The sequence below is a fragment of the Carassius carassius genome, chromosome 33 (assembly GCF_963082965.1).
Source record: "Carassius carassius chromosome 33, fCarCar2.1, whole genome shotgun sequence".
NCBI lineage: Eukaryota > Metazoa > Chordata > Actinopteri > Cypriniformes > Cyprinidae > Carassius > Carassius carassius.
Window position 1 is genome coordinate 12357509 of NC_081787.1, and position 5682 is coordinate 12363190.

General features: G+C 34.1%; 1 long non-coding RNA gene across 1 annotated transcript; it reads left to right on the plus strand.

The window, feature by feature from the left end:
* The first annotated feature begins 661 nt into the window (after nt 1–661).
* On the plus strand, nt 662–2030 carry LOC132114236 (uncharacterized). Its single transcript, XR_009425272.1, has 3 exons — nt 662–713; nt 1670–1799; nt 1944–2030. It is a non-coding gene; the product is annotated as an uncharacterized LOC132114236 (long non-coding RNA).
* The last annotated feature ends 3652 nt before the right edge of the window (nt 2031–5682 follow it).

Sequence of the window (5682 nt, forward strand, 5' to 3'; positions counted from 1 at the left end):
AATCGCTGTATTATATCGGTCATCCGCGGCTGTCTTTGCGTTTCATTGCGTTTAACTAAATGAACACAGCTGCTAATTAGTGTGATTAAACTCTATCGGTCACGTGACGTGCCATAGACCTTCAATCCGTTTTATATTAATTTCAGGTTCAATTATGTGGTATTTGTAGTAAAATCATGTTTATCACGACACTTACAAAAGTAATAAATGAAATGTGAAGTTAAAACAAAGTAAACGGGACATTTACCATGTTTTTACCACAGTAACTGTAGTTTTACTATGGTATATTAGTAATCAATACAACAATACAATAATCACCAAACCAGCTATGTTCTGTAATGTTAGTGTTTTTATGTGCTTTTTATATGACAGATATCACAGTTATCATATGTTCTGTGCCATGCTTTTAATACCTTTTAATGTAAATCCAAAAAAATCAAATAAAACAAATTAAAACTAAATAATACAAAAAAAATGTATTTTTCCATCTTGCAGTTCATTCATATCAGTTTATATCTAAATATTTTGCTCACAGATCATTATTAACAATCTGTATATAATTCAATTTTATTTTCTCTCCCCTTTTTTATTATTTTTATTTTTAGCTGAAAAGACGTAAAGGAAGCAGTCAGCCCAGTGGTGTTTGTGGAGAGGTAGGCTATTTCTTCAGAAATGGAGACGACAGAAAGCTGCGGAGGCAGACATTTGCAGCAGTAAGTCTGTGATAGTTTTACCCTTTTATCAAACATTCCTGCTGTTATCATTTGTACAGCATTTGTTGTTTCTTAAACTGTTGCACTGTCTAAATACCCACACTTGCCATCTTTGCACTTGACCACTTAATTAATTATTTGACGTCTTTCCTGTATTTGGCCTAGGTTTTCATGACCTGATGACTGTGTTTCCCAATCCTGGTCCTGGAGAACCCCAGCACTGCATGGTTTTGGTGTCTCTCTTATCTGACAAACACACTTTTGAGGTCTTGGAGACTTCACTGATGAGCTGAATCAGGTGTGTTTGATCAGGGAGACATCTCAAATGTGCAGTGTTGGGGTTCTCCAGGACCAGAATTGGGAGCCACTGCCTTATGGGACACACTTATGTGTTTACAGAGATTTTTAATATCTAATTATCAATGTTTCACATACTGTACATTGAACAGCTTTCCGTGACCTCTTGTGAGATCTCGGCAAAAAGTCTGACGATTTATTCCAAAACATGATGCATGATGGGATACACTAAGCGTTGTATAGTGCTCCGGAGCAGTATTGGTGAGGTTTAGTGTGTGTTAAGGACGCTGCGCTTTGACATTATTAAGACCGGGGACAGTCTTGTGCACACACTTTCACGTACACACACTCTCAAGTGGCCAAGACTGCAAGTGTGGGTATCTGGACAGGGTCAAAGTCTTAAAAATGAACCCTAAACACAGTCGCACATCACAGTCTTAATAATTCCGTTTAACACTTGTATGATATTGTCTCATCTGACACTATCAAAATAATTCATATGACTATAGCTTGCTATTAATTACTTGCTTTCAATAATGGATGCATTTAACATTTAATTATACAGCATCTTTACAGAGGCTGCTTTTATGGTCTAAACAAAACCAAGTGTAATGTATAAGTTGCACATAATTAATATTTACTTCCTTTCTGTCTTACAGGATTGTTTGCAGATAATGCTGTTCTTCTTTTTCAGAAGTTTTTGGTGAGCCAACCCTCACAAACCTTCCTAAAAACTAAAAGAGCTATTACTGAGTCTCAGCGAATCTTGCCATGATTAGCTCTTCCCAGGTACATTTGTTTACAGTTTTTTTTGAATCAACATTTACTCATCAAATGCTCTGGTCTGAATCTTATTTTAAATTAACTTAATTGTATGTTTAATGAGCAATATTAATTGCACATAGAGTAAGTAGAGATTATCTTGTTTCACAGAAGAGAAGGATGACCAAGGAAATGATTTGCTCAGGATGAGGAATGAAGACGGCCATCTTGAGCCCAAACAAAGACAGAAGTCCTCTGGTATGTGTGTGTTGAAGCAATGTTGTGTTATACAGCACTTTATGATGATCTCTCACAGGACTGTTCATGTCAGCCTTAATTTTTTTTTTATACTATTACAATTACAGCATGTTAGCAAAGTGTGACTGGACATTTTTAATCTTATGTTTTTAAAAACACACCACCTGTTTAAAAGCAGACAAGTGTCATGAAATTGGTTTAGTTGATATAAACACCAATTGACATTATATCATTGTTTTGTAAATGTTATGTTATAAATTGTGGATTGATAGTTGATTGGTTTGAAGCCAGGCCTTACACTGCACAGACTAAAACACATTTGTGAGAGAAGTCAGGAACTTTGGAGAAAGATTCTAGAGGAAGAAAACACATTTACTGCAACATTAGATAAATTCTAGAGTCTCTGAGAACTACACATGCTAATGGAGTCTCATGAGCAAGACTTTTGCCTCTGTAACTTTTTCTTAATTCTTGCAGAATTAAATATTTATTGCAGTATTTTTATTTTTACAGATGATCTTATCAGCCAAAGGAGGGGTTTTGACCAAATGATGCCCTTGAAAGGAGCGAAAGAAGAGGATGTGGTAAATTGTCTTCAAAGAAAAAGCTTCTCTAAAGGTCTTAAAGCAGCTTGAAGAATGGTAAGTGTACAGTACTACAAGGGTCATAGTTTCTCACCCTGCTAAAATCACACAGAACATAAGCTGAGTTCTCTGTCCATTAAACAACTTCATCTGGATTGTTTGTTTCACTTTGACCAGGTCTGGGATGTTAGGACTGAGAGATCCTCTGGCTGAGAACAAGCTACACCACATCAGTGCTGGATATCAACCACAAACTGTTTCCAGACACGAGAGAAGAAGATCATGATGGGGAGATGAAACCAGTTTAGATGTGATGATAAGGAATCATTATTTTCTGAAACAGTATCACATGTCTTATATGTATCACATTATCTGTATCACAGTTGACTGGATGGGACTGTGTGACTTTTAAGGACATTTCATCACTCATCTGTGTGAACTGATTAATATATGAGGTTAATGTATTTTTGTTGATAATTATTTTCCTTGAATCTTATTTGTCTTGATGCTACTTTTATCATCTTTATAGTCTATGCTTCAATAAAATGAAAATGGTGAATATTGTGTTCTGAAGATTCTTGGTAAATACATCATTTTACTAGGTAGGGTCATATGTGTTTATTTTAGACTTGGAAAAACTACATATTCATTTTAGGATAATTTTTTACTTCAGTCATAAACATTTTTGATCAGATTAATAACATCTGGGACATCAGTGCACCAGAAAGTTATTTTTTATATTTTAGTAACAAATATGCAATTTTTTTGTGAAATAAAGGGAGTTACGAGATTAATTATTTTGCATTACAAGATGGTGCCATGGGCTTTATTGTTACAAACACTTGAGGGATAACTGAGAATGTAGCAGGAATGATCAACGTGGATCTTGAACTGCATCAAAACCAAGAGCATGCACATGATGTCCAGCACCTGAGGAGTAAGATAAAGGGGTGAGGAGGACATTTTTACACTGAGTTTTGCTAATTAGTTTATATATATATATATATATATATATATATATATATATATTCTTAGCACTGCATGAATTTGTCCTTGTGTAATAGTGAAGTATCACAATGTGTATACATTGTCCTTGATTACTGCTTTACAGTGGGGAATAGATAATGGCAAGTTGTTGCAGGTTCATCCATTATATTTATTGCCATTTACTTCAAAAATCAAAGAAATAATCTATTATTTGCATTATTAAATAATTTCTTTCAAATTTTTCAATGTTTCATCAGATGGCCTCACAATGTCCTGTCAAAAGCTGTCCTAGTCATGATGTAAGAATAGAAAACAGAGGACTGTGAAAACTGTCAGATATAAATGTGACTCAGCTCAGTTTGTTGTCCATGATGAGGAGAATACATATATGTAGGTTTTACTGCCCTTCTACCCCCAGGGGCCCAGTACCACCCCCCGGAAGAGCCCAAAACTGTACATTTCAAATGGCTGTAAATCAGAGTCCAATAAACATATCAAAGAGAAAATGGGCAGGATTATTACTTATGCTATGCTGATAAAATAATGTTGAACTCAATTTTCAGAAATAAATGGAAAGCTGGCATAAAGGCATTTTAAATATTGCTCACTGTAAAATACCACATTTCAGCCTGCCTCTCAAATATATCATAGATGTTTGCACAATGAACATATTTAGATATCCAGTTTTCCTTAAAATAAATAATTTATTTTGTTTTGTTAATAAAAAGTTTTAAACTACATTACCCCCAACCCACCATCATTCTATCTATGGAAAGGCAACACTAGGGGGCTGTTTTTGTAGTTCATTGAAGTTATGCACAGGGTTAGGGATAGGATCTCGCTAAAAATGTCATTTTTCTCAAGATAGCGACACTTCATTGTTGACTTAATATATTACTAATGTGATGCTAGCAGCAAAAGATACTTTTTAACATGATGCGCTGTTTAAAATGGGTTAAAAGATAGTCCAACCACAGACTGTCCTGAAAATTCACAGCCAATGACATCAAAGCTGAGCAGCGGCGTCACACTTCCTTATCCATTTATGACAGATGTCTTTCGTTTTTCGGCTGAAGGGATAGATTCGGTTAACAATAGATAATATTTGCTACTTATTAGATTCTGTTTTATTAACGTCTACACCTTCCTCCGTTGTTCAGCTTGACAAAAATGGGGCAATATTGATGTGCACATGCCCAGCACTCGCAGATAGCACCCAACAGATAGATTCCTCTCATTAAATATAAAACAGATTTTTAAGATTTTAATTTTTTTTTGACCAAAGAAAAATATATTTACTAATCAAATGATGTGCTTCTAAAATTTACATTGTATATTACATTGTGTTTTAAAGTTATAATTGTTCACATTTGTGTTTCTGTGATTTACCATTTCTCTACCATTTGAAGGAATAAAAACAGAAAGAATAAATGAATGAATGAATGAACAAATAAATACATAAAGCATAATGAAGATGCATATTTTGTAAAGATCTTCCATTATTTATTGATATGTCAAACTCATTTAAAGACAGCGTACCCAAATTAAGAATAAAAAGGCAGTTATGTTGTAAACGTTAACTATTTTCAGTATGCAAATGAAAATGCTTTTATTAAAAAACAAAACAGGAAATACAGTATGTCTTTCAGAGAACACTGGAAAAAGCTGACCAAAATGTTATACAACACAATGTAAATGTTTCAAACTCACAAAATAACACCATGAAGACATGCATGTCAAGTGTGCAATATCATCTATAAAACTCTATCAGCACAGCATCAAATAAACACTGATTGTTTTGAACAATTGAAGAACAATTTATTGTCTGAACAATGGAAGACAGAGAAAGTGTTCAGGAAAACAAACACCTGCTACCTTTGACAATAACATCATGAATTCACTTCATGACTGGAACTAGGGGATGACTGTGTATGAATATCTCCTTTACTAAAACTCCTGATGAGAACTGATGCTTTTTTTAATGATAAAAGCATTAGGAAGACACCAAGTAAAGTTTACTGTATGAAGCTTGAAAAAGAGAACACAATGCTTTATCAATACGAAAAATACTATTTTTAACT